The sequence below is a fragment of the Notolabrus celidotus genome, chromosome 3, assembly GCF_009762535.1.
Source record: "Notolabrus celidotus isolate fNotCel1 chromosome 3, fNotCel1.pri, whole genome shotgun sequence".
Classification (NCBI taxonomy): domain Eukaryota; kingdom Metazoa; phylum Chordata; class Actinopteri; order Labriformes; family Labridae; genus Notolabrus; species Notolabrus celidotus.
Genome location: NC_048274.1, coordinates 13,544,345 through 13,556,497, shown reverse-complemented (window position 1 = coordinate 13,556,497; position 12,153 = coordinate 13,544,345). Strand labels below are relative to the sequence as shown.

At 40.2% G+C, this 12,153-nt stretch overlaps 1 long non-coding RNA gene across 1 annotated transcript in view; it reads left to right on the top strand.

Moving 5' to 3' along the window:
• The window catches only part of LOC117810012, a 156,674-nt gene that overhangs the window by 61,170 nt on the left and 83,351 nt on the right, over positions 1 to 12,153 (top strand). Inside the window, exon 4 of the long non-coding RNA XR_004630664.1 lies at positions 693 to 835. This is a non-coding gene — a long non-coding RNA (uncharacterized LOC117810012). The remainder of the gene's footprint in view (positions 1 to 692; positions 836 to 12,153) is intronic.

Below are 12,153 nucleotides of genomic sequence, written 5' to 3'. Positions count from 1 at the left end.
CATGAATAATAACGGGGTGTGGAGGTCACAGCACCTTTCCGTGTGTGTAGGCATCGGTTTGATTTTGCTGTCAGCTGCGATGGAGTTTGATTGGAGTTTGATGCTGTGCTCTCACTGTGTGATAGCCCTCCTCAACAGATGACACCAGACTGTTCAAGGTGAACACTCTGCAGCCCTGTCTACATGCATGCATCTTATCACCATCCCCCTAATGGTCCTTCACTTAGCTTTGAGGCATCTTCTTCAGCACTCAAGCCAACGTCACCCTCTGTCATTTCAAATGTTCACTTGCCCCAGTAAGCAGACATAGACGTTGGGCTCTTTCTCCTCTGTGCCACTTGACAGAAAAAGGGACTGCGAAAGAGACAAGAGCAGATGGGAGGAAAAGAAATGAGGAGAAAAAGGGAGTGTTAAAGTCTGCAACACTGCACTTTGTGTCAGAAATGGCACATCTAGCTCCCTGTAATCTCCGAAACCATGGTGTGGTGTGTCAGTGTTAAGTTGATACCAAGCTTTGGGGCTCTCTTTGTGGACTCGCACATCTACAGCTCCACTGTAGCACCTAAACCCTATAATCCTCCTCAAAGGACAACTAAGTGTGTATGTGTTAAAGATTCACTGTTCTTTTTGTCGGACAATATTCCTCTTTCTTCTCATTCTCTTGTGTTGCCCATGTATCTTTGGCCCCACAGGACCCTTTAAAGCTTGTGGGTGAACCAGCATTTATCCTCCCTCCAGAGTGACTCTTGCCGGGAAGGAAACTTAAACAGAGCTCAGTCTCTGCGCTTGACAGACTGCCTGTTCTCGAGGCCCATGTCCTACTGACAACAGCAACGTAAGTTGGAAACATATACTTTAAGCTGACCTTTGTGAGCCTGGCAGACACAATATTAATGAATTGGTTAATGCTTTATACATTAGGTCTAACCCTGTGTTTAATGGCAAGGATTTGGGAAAAATTTACATTTTAATCGTATATCTCATTGATATGTAGCACATTTGCAATATTGCCAAACTGGAACACCCTACACAAAACATCCCACTAGATATCTGTGTTTTTACGGGGTTGACTTTCCTTCAGTATCTGACATACCCACTTATCAGTACAACCACAGCAATGTAAGTTATGTTGAGAGGAAGAGGCATAGGGTGAATTTGTGTGCTTTCTTTTAAGGGCAGACTGTATTCTGTTTTATTTATGGTGTTTGTGTATTATAAAGTCAAGTAAGTTGTGCATCACTATCATGTCAGCTTTATCTTGAGTGCATCTCTATTGTCTGCTCTCCTGCAGATGGAGTCAAGAGTATTTGATAGGACTCTTGACACAGCCAAGCTGCTGCATCTCACCTCCTTTGTTCTCTCAGGATAGGGTTCCAAATTCACTGGAAAGGTTTAAATAGAAACTGCTTCAAAGTCAGTACTTCTAGCCTTATGAATTCAACATATTGTGCACTTGGCACTCAGTAGGAATCTCTGGCATCTGGATGGGATAGGAAAAGAATAACATTCAATGTTCACATTAAAGCTGGAGCATTTATACTTTTTCCATCATTTTTATTATAGCATTTTATTTTTCACATGAAATCATGAAGCACATTACAAAAAGAACACAGAAAAAACACTAAAGTCCGAGATATTTAAATATGACATGATTAATTTAAGTCGGAAAAAAAAAGTCTCAGTCTATTCCAATGCAGGTAATGATAACCACTAGTCACCTTGATATACACTGAGGTGGGACCACTTTTTGATAAAGTCATCTAGGGTTCCTTGTAGTACATTGGATAACCTCTCGTAAGGAACAATAAAGCGGCAACCTCCGGTCTCAAACCATGAAGCCCATGTGGAAGTGTTATAAACTGCAATTCATCAAGAATCCGCTTGAGGCTGGCTGCAGAAACACCAGAAACCACATAGACATGAATGGGAAAAAGACGATCTTTGCAGCATTAATAAACATGTTACAGCCTGGTTAAAAAAAAACGGCTTGGCTCTACGTAGCTAATTTCTCTATCGGCACACACTGTACAGGGGGTGAATTTTTTTCTAACGTGACGCTTCAGAAGAATTAAGATTACGAGTTTTTACCCAAATAAGGACATGACTGACTTGACTCCCGGTCGGGAACACATAGCTGTTGGCTAAGAGGCTGAAACTCCGCCCCTTTATGTCACACTCTGCCTGGTTGAGTTCCACATTTCCGCCATCGATTGGCTTCAAAACAGGAACATATGGGTGACGTCACGGATACTACGTCCATTATTTATACAGTCTATGGGAACAATAGATAATAATTTGTTGTACCATACTGACAATGTAGGTGGAGGTACATCAAGCCAGACTTGCAGAATTGAAAGGCGGGCAGCATGTAACATAATATTGAGTAGTTCAGCCTTTGGACCAGATAAAGAGCTAATACCAAGAATACACAGCTTTGGATCCAATTCTGTTCTGATGTCAATACATTTCTCGATCCCAGTCTGGACAGAAGACCAGAATGACAATATCAATGGACACGACCACATTAAGTGAAAATAATGTGCCTACTTGTTCTGACATTTGCGACACAGAGCAGTGCATAAATCGTCATATTTACTCTGTATTTCAGGAGTCACATGTAGTTTACTGATTATTTTATATTGTGTTTCATGTGATTTAAATGAACAAGTAATTTTTGTTGGCACTGCACAGAACTTTACTCCACGTCTGGTCCTCAAGCTGAAGCATCATAACAATAATGCAGCAACCATAACAGCCTAATCTTATCAGTGACATCTACCTCAGAGTATCTCTTGGTTTAGCAGAACTGAGCAAATCACAAGGTAAGAATACTTACTTATATTCAGACACCTGTTCACACATCAGAGTGTCTATGGCCGAGCCAACTCCAAGCAATTATTTTCTGGTGGTCAGCATTTGCTCTATCTGTGTGGATTAATGGTGAGAATGCTGACCTGGAAGCCGGTCAGCCGTGATTCTGTCACACCTGAGTGAGTGGACTCGACTTGGGCTGCAGATAGACTGTAGAAAGGACCGGGGCATTAGGGAGGAGGGCTAAACTCAGTTGGAAATGCATTTGAGCCGATCCCTATATGCAACTACAGTCCTGTCTGTTTCTTCCATACCAATAACCCCCAACAGAGGTGAAGCTTTTGAAAAGAGCCACTGCATAATGGAGATAAACCCAAGTCATGGGTCATAGCGACAGATAAGGGCTCGTATTTAACCGGGCAGTTTTATACATCATCTCTCGCCTAGGAGAGATGGATTGGTTGAAATTGGCCAAAGTGTGATTGCATGGGACAAAATGTGTCTGCCCATGTGTGACTGCAAGTTAATGTTTTTCACTCAGTGTGTGCATGATTATGTGTACATTTGTTTAACAGTGTTTGTGCGAAAGAGAGTGGGAGTGACTAGGAGTTTACTTGGGTGGGATGCGAGCGGAGAGAACGTGTGTATGGGTGCAGGCCTGTGTGCGTCTGTTCTGGCAGTGAACGTGATTGTGTTTTGATTAGGTCTCAGTGGGTGTGCCAAGTTCAGGCCTTGTTGAGATTCTCGCCGCTCTCACATCCCCATCGCTTTCCCAATTTGACAGCTGATGGGATCTCAGATGGAATGTGCGTGTTGAATTGCCAGCAATATACATAACAACCTAATTTCTCTTCTCCATTCCTCACCCTTTTCCCCCTTCCTCTTGCTTTTTTATTCCACTCCTCCACCTCATCTCTATTTATCTGCAGTCATTCTGCTCTCTCGTTCGCTTTCTTTTTTTCTTTCTGTCTGTCCATACACCTTTCATACAATTTCACAGGGTTCAGGAACAGTGCCAATCCTCTACCGCACTGTTTATAGTTTTTCTTCCTGATGGTTCCTTGCAGTCTTTGTGCCATAAGTCCCTTCATCCAAAGTAATTCAGGGATAGTAGTTTAGCTATTGGGCAACAACAATTCTGTCATACACAGCTCTTTATTCCTTTGAATGGCAACTGCGTCCAGAGATAAAATCCAAGATAAACTACTGATCTTTTTCTAGACTTCATTGTTCATGTTTAGTGTGTTTCTGAATTTTGTTCTGAACTCTTGGCTGGCTGTAGAAACTGTTAAGGAATCATTTGAGGACAATTGAAATGGTCCAGATAATCATGATTTACAAAAATAACATTATTGTGCTCTCAATAATAATAATAATAATAGTTCCAAATGTCATGTAATAGCAACACTTAATCCAGAGGCATGTTAATGGTACTCCATTATTGTTTATAGGATTTTAACATTACAATAATATTTTGTAATCCAGTACAAAACACTGGCTCTACAGCTGACATTTACTGACCTCTTTTGATTGCACTACTTTTACTTTCTTCAAATAGTCCTAAAATATGAAGTTCAGCTGAAGTTAACACTATAAACTTTTACACAGGGTTTTACTGGCTCAAAATAAGGAAGAGGTTGTAACCTTCTTACTGTGTGCACACACCAGCATACTTGTTCAACCAAACACTTTCTGCAAGCAACATATTTTAGGAATTTAGAAAAAAATTAAAAATTTTACATCAGGATATTTTAGGGATGTAAATTTCAAGTATTTTTTGTGATCGATCGATCTTTGGAAATGTTAACGATCAATCATCAATTAATCATTAGAAAATAATGGAAATGTTTCATGTCAAAAACAATGCCAAATGCATTTTTTCCTCTGAATCAAATTTTCCTACACAACACAATGTTTATACCTGACAGTATTGAATATCTATGTATCGTATTGAGGTGTTTAAAGCATTAAACACGCTGAATATCAACGTGTAGAGCAGGCATGATCTCCGCGGACCTACAATCATAAAAGTGAAGGCTCAGACTTCAACAAGGGACCTGAACAGAAACATATTTTAGACTCTGTGTCCAGTTTTCTGTCTACTCGTTCTTATTGAGAAAAATAAACATGTGATATGGTCAGGTGTCAGCCGGGAGCGCAACCGGGATCATAATCAGTCCGGCGGGGGAGAAAAAAAGCGCTCATGGAGACCTGTTACTCAGCTGCAGCCCTCAGCTGAGTGTCTACGCTGTGCGCAACACCTTTAACCAGCTGATTTGCATCCAAACATGCTTTAAACATAAAACACCTCCCTAATAGATGAACGAAATATAAGACTACATGATGTTTGTTTCACGTGATATAAGATCGAAACAAAAAAATGTGTTCTTCACAATCAATTGTTCAACTGTAAATTGTTCTAAGTCAATACAAAATTCTATGTTAATTTACTCATTCAAAAATGTTTTTTTCAAAACAAAATTTTGTCTCATGGGTGTGGGGGTCCACCCCAGGAAACTTCTAGTGTCAAACACTTTATGTCTTGTATTCTGGTGTATTTTTATGCATCCGTTTGTCATGAAATTGTCTTTAAAAAAAAAATTTCAAGTCATATTTTTGGGTTTCTACACCTTTATTTAGAGAAGATAGGACAGTGGATAGAGCTGGAAACTGGGAGAGAGAGAGAGGGGAAATGACATGGAGAGCAGTCAGGCTTGAATCGAACCAGGGCCGCCCGCTATATGGTCGCATAGCTTAACCAGTACGTTAATTTCCCCTGTCTTCACATTTTTAAGGGAAAACTTTATTATTTAAATAATGGATGTCTGGGACTTCCTGCATGCTTTTTAAACTCCATACTCTAGAAGATGTTAAATGTCATCATCACAAGGTGGTCTGATGATGCTTATGAATAGGAGAAGAGGCTTACCTCTTTACCTGAGCTCATCTGCACATAACTCTATAACTAGATAATAGAAATGTCAACATATCCGTAATGCTATCTGCCCTAATTGCAGTTTTCATATGAGTCTTTGGTTCCACTGCAGCTAACTCAAGTAACTTCTCCACTTTTGTAGTTAATTGATAGCTTGTAGTCTGACTTGGCAAACGGCACCAGCTTTTCCCTCGACAAGCTTGACAGCAGCAATTTTCAGTCAGCATTCTTATAAAGCGCTGGCTAAAAGGGCAAACTAACACTGTAGCAAGTGATAATACTAGGTTTCAATGTAATGAATCTATGGGTGGTGGTTTTAGTGGGTCCCTGGGAAACTGAATGGGTCCCAAATAACATTTTTGTTTTTTTAGAACTTGTGTTCTCAAACTCAATGTTTGATGTTGGTATGGTATGGCATGGTTATAATGAACAGTCACATTCACATGTTCAACATGTAGCCGAGACTGAAAGAATAAAATGCTAAATCTGGAGAGGCAATCAGAAAACAGTTGTCACATATCCATGGTGTTCAAAATTCAGCAATGTTTCTGTAACAATATAACTCTCAAATGAAAAAGAGGCCAATATAACACAGGTGAGCGATATGTGCCTTAACCTGGGTGAAAAACGTGTCTCAGAAACATTAAGGGCCTGATCTACTAAGATCCCAAATAACGAGCGTGCACCCTCCGCCGTGACACTCGGGCCATTGTTGCGCACACAAGGCAGCTGGTCAGTGCTGTGTCTGGGCTGACAATGGCCGTCAATGCCCTTGCAACAGTCGAGAGGTCATTCAGTGGCAGTCCTTCAACTAACCCGCCGGCGAATGCAGAGAGAAGGGAGAGCACAGGAGATGAACGTTCATTACGCACGGTGGACACTGGGAGACGCCGGTACTAACTACAATGGTGCGCTGGAATTATCCAGACGCAAGAAAATGCAGTGTTGCAAGGAGTTTCTCCATAGGAGATATGGCATGGCTCCTTTTTGTGACTGGCTCAAAATCAGCCCTTAATTAGGTCATCCAGCAGCTCAATAATGGCATTGCTGGATAGACGATATGTCTCTACTATTTTTATTTCTGACAGTCCAAATATGTTGACATGCTCACAGAGGATTCTTTCTCTCCATCATCTGTCATTGCACCTATGCCTCCTTCTTGCCACAGTGACTGCATCCTTTTGTGTGTAACGCTATGCCAGTTTGCACCTTTCTTTCAAACATGCTAAATATAGACACAAAAACACCGCCCCGCTATCTGTTTCAAGTTTGATAAATCACATTGCGTGTGCTAAATGTTTACATTTACATCTCCTCCTCCCAGTGTTTTGCACATTCTGATAATCTGCATGTATTCTGCATTCATGAAGGCAAACATGCTAAATGGATTGCGAGTGCTATTTTGCTCATTTGACAGACGAAATCCTCGGTGCACCCGGTTAGTACATCAGCTTTGCGTGTGCTATCAAGTTTGCACGTGTTTTTATACACGCAAACCTTTAGTAGATCAAGCCCTAAGAGTTTAGTGAGGATATAGCTTTTAGGTGTTTGTACATGTAACAGCACTGTGCAGGATCTGCTTGATATTGATGTTCCATTAAATCTAAAATGGCTTGAACGTGATATTTGTTTTTCCTGTTTTTGTACACAAGCATATTTGGCCAGCCATGTCATATTATAGGACGCCAAGGTCTATCTGCAGTGTGTTTTTCTTGATGGGTGTATGAATGTGGTGATATGTAGGAACAGTGCAGTGGTAATGAGCCCTGACAGCAGCTTACTTGAGTATTAAAAGCACATCTCCCTTCTCTTTAGAGGCAGTAAAGCATGTTTGGATGTAGTGAAATGTTTACAATGCTGTGGTTGGCTCCTGCAGCACTCCTGGCTGTGGAGGAAATTACTGGCTCTAATCACTCATCCTCAGCCATCAAACTACCCCCCTCCCCTCTCTCTCTTCCTCACACCCCCACAGAACTTTAGAAGACCGCAGTACAAGGACATTTTTAATGGCCTCCCAGAATACTTATAATCATCAACCCCAGTTAAATAGTTTTCTCATTATTCTTGCTGCATGTGAGGTGAAATTCTATAAACCAGTAGGTTCTTGTGTTTTGTGGCTGTCTGTAACCTCAAGGTTGCAAGAAAGTGTGTTAGGTGAGCGATTTTACTGCAGACGTGTGAGAGTCAAGCTCTTGGTACAGAAGTACAGCAATAAAGATGAGCTCAGAGAACGATGGGGATAACAGCAGAGTGATTGCATTGTTGAGAATCCAGCGTTTCTTTTTCTTTCCTTTTTTTCATCTAAAGGTTGATCGCTCAGTGAGTGACTTCTTGTGCCATTCTTCCAGCAAGTTTGGTTTCGATACTTAACTCCCCCTTTGTGTATATTGAAGTACTTAATATGTATTTCACAATATCTAGTTATTAGACACTCTGCAATGTAGTGTGGACGGATTCTTTGAGGAAAAAAAATATTCATGGCTACAGGTGTACATTCACTCCTTTTAATCAAACATAGTTTATTAGCTCAGTACTGGAATTTCTTTTTTTTTTCAGTTATATTTTTGGGCATTTTTGCCTTTATGGACTGGACAGCTGAAAAGAGACAGGAAACCGCTCCCTCTGTCTCTTATTCTCCTCTATCCCTCTTTCCAGACCCAACTCGGTCGTGGCATGATGGCACCACTGTAACTAGCTAAATATTGCAATGTGCAATGCCCATGGTGGATTAAGTTGGGGTAAGACTGAGTCTTACCCTGTCTTGAAGTTGGGTCTCTGTTCATAATTTGACATAGAGTGGTCTAGACCTCCTATGTTTGTAAAAGCGTCTTGAGATAACGTTTGTTGTGATTTGGTGCTATACAAATAAAGATTGATTGATTGATTGAGGAAACGTGGGGAGTAGAGAGTGGGAGAGGACATGCACTGGTAGAGGCTGGAATTGAGCCGGTGACCTCTGCGACGAGGGCTATTGCCTCTGTATGTGGGGCGCTTAGACCGCTAGGCCACCAGTGCCCCTGTCCTGGAATATCTTACCAATATCAAAACAATCTGCCTGCAGATGCAGTAACAGGCTCCCAGAATAGTCTTCATCATTGTTAAATATTGTACCTTTTCAGTTCAGATACCTATATGTATCTGAATGTGGATATTTATATACGCTTGGCACTACATAGTAGTCATTATACCTAACTTCTTGATCCAAGAATCAGAGGTTACAGTTGTGCTCATAAGTTTACATACCCTGGCAGAATTTGTGGGTTTTTTGGCCATTTTTCAGAGAATATGAATGATAAGAGAAACACTTTTTTTTCACTCATGGTTTGTGGTTGGGTGAAGCAAAATTTGTATCAAACAACTGTGTTTACTCTATTTATACCATAAAGACAACAGAAACTACCCAAGAAATCATACATTCTGCCAGGGTATGTAAACTCATGAGAACAACTGTATATCCCCAAAAATGTTGTATTTTTATGTTTGAACTATTGAAATGAAATGGATTTCAGATAGATTTTTAGATAGATTGGAAGAGAGACAGCTGACACTGACATGACACTGAAAATAAAGAACAACGCTCTGTTGAAGTACAAATCACAGTACAGCAGCACCCACAGGGCTCATACAGGAGTGGGGCTTCATTGTAACAGAAATAATCGATTTCAGGATTGTCTGATTGATAAGGAATTGGAAAAAAAAATACTGCTATGAATTGATGAATCCATTTTTTAAACTCAGCCCTAGTTCATACAATGCATATATTGAAGTGAAACAGTGGTTCTCTTTATAAATCCTCAGGTCAGGGGACTTGAGACCTGAGGTTTTGTGACGCGACTATAACCCTGCCTTGAGAAGACATCTTCACTTGGTACCATCTTGCACTTCTCTGCTGTAGAGATTTCAATGTTATCTGATGTGCATTATTCTCAAACACAGAATACTGATACAAACAGCACTCCTATAATGTATTTTCTAAAGTAGTTGAGCTTCACCCACATCCCATTGTATGGTATAGTGTATATCAAAGTATGTGGGCAGAACATACTATTAATCAAGAGGATCCATTTTTGTCAACAAGAACAAAAGAAAAATATTGATTTAGTCACTGTTAAAGTCAAACCTTATTAAAATTGTCATATGACTCTTGCCTAAGGGGACATGCTTTTGAATTCTCTGTCAAGAAAGAGTACTACTGTGTCAGGTTTTGGAGTAATCTCTATGTTCTTCAAATACCAGGCAGGTTTTTGTTTTCCAGGCCCAGTCTTGATATCTGTCACAAATTTAATTTCCTCTCCTCTACAGTATTTCTTTTATCACGCCACGCACGACAAGATGCAGGAGATGAAACTAAGCAGAGAGAGAGAGTGGTTGTTCCTATCAGCAGCAGCTATATGTTTTAGCTCATGATGAAAAGAAGTCTGGCTTTGTTTATTAGTAAGAAAGAAGTAGGTTGCTGTACTGTTGACTGTGCAACACTAATTAAAATCCCTGTAGAGTTGGGACTTTTTCTAGATGCTGTTTAACTTTGCTGTGCTTTTGAAATGTGTTTCTATTTTTAGATGATCCAATTTGTGTCATCCCTGGCAAACTGTGTGTGTCAACACACTCACACAGACATGTCCGCACACACATGTGCAATGGTTGGGCTGATTTTTACAAATATGTGCTGCAAAGTATAGAAAAGGACAAAACAATAACATACATTCTTATTAGATTACTTCAGCATGTATCAGGGGCAGTGATAGTACTCATCTGTCTGGATCTTAATTATGAAATACAGATTATATTGTTTGCAACAGTTGTGACTTGCTGTTGTTTTTACCTCAGGCCGGTTGATACTGCTTCTTGCTGTGTTGGTCACTTAATGAACAGCAACACAAACACACCAGTATGACGTGCTCAGATGTGAAGGCAGCAATAATCAGTGGGACTGCACAGTACAGGTGTCAGCATGTCATCTTCTCCAGCCATAAAAGTTAATTAAAGAAAGGCAATTTTATTATGATTTGCTTCTCAGGCAGGGATGCTTGACCGCTGCTCAATAACAGCCTCTCCTGAAGCTGCTGTCAAGAGGAGTGCACCGCTTTATATTGGCTAACTATAGATGTGTGAACAGAAAGTTAGCATGAACAATGCCAGCTTCTGATAAGTGTTTGCAGGTTACCTGCTTTGATAATCAACCCCTTTTCTATCCCTTTTTGTTTAAAGGCCCCATCAGTCCTCCAGTACTGACTCATTCATATATGCCATACATTTATCAACTGTCATTGAGTGTCCTCTGGAATTGAAGTCACACAAAAATCAAAACTATGCAATAATATGGTTTTCATTCAATCAATCAATCTTTATTTGTATAGCGCCAAATCACAACAAATGTTATCTCAAGATGCTTTTACAAACATAGGAGGTCTAGACCACTCTATGTCAAATTATGAACAAAATCCAACTTCAAGAGAAGGGTAAGACTCAGTCTGACCCCACCTTCATCCATCATGAGCATTGCACATCGCAGTATTTAGTTAGTTACAGAGGCGAGGAAAAACTTCCTTCTAGCAGGCAGAAACCTCAAGCAGAACCAGACTCGTGTTAGACAGCCATCATGCCTCAACTGAGTTGGGTCTTGAAAGAGGGATAGAGGGGAGTAAGAGAGAGGTGATAGTGATGAGACGAGTAGTAGAAGCTGTTGCCGCTGGAGTCCAGCACGTCCGTATCAGCTGGAGTCCAGAACCTACGGGAACTACGAGACAATGGAGCTCAGGGACTCCAGAAAGGTCTATGGTTAATAACTTTTCAATGGGTTTTGCCATAATATGGATTACAACAGTAGTCAAATAGGGCTATCCATTGTGTACTAACCCTACCTCTGAACAACACAACTGATGGTCTCAAACACATTAAGAAGGCAAGTCATTCTACAAATGAACTCTTGACAAGGCTCATGTTAATTAGAAACCATTCCAGGAGACCACTTCATGAAGCAGACTGAGAGAATGCCAAGAGTGTGCAAAGCTGTCATGAAGGAAAAAGGGGGCTACTTTAAAGAATCTAAAATATAAAACATATTTTATTCTGGTTTGTTTAACACTTTTTTGTCAATTAAATAATTCCATACATGTTCGTTCATTGATTTGATGTCTTCAGTATTAATCTACAGTGTTTCAAATCATTAAAATAAATACAAACCCTTGAACGAGAAGGTGCTTCCAAACTTTTGACTGGCAGTGTATATTTGTACAAAACTACATATAAGTTCAAACAGGTGCACATGATTCAAAGATTGGCGCTACTGCAACACATACATGTTGATGTTTGCAGTCATGGACACCAGTCTCACACAGACTATGAACTCTGAATATCTCATAAGCATTACCTCCTGTGTAAAACTTAAATAAAGGAAATAAAATACA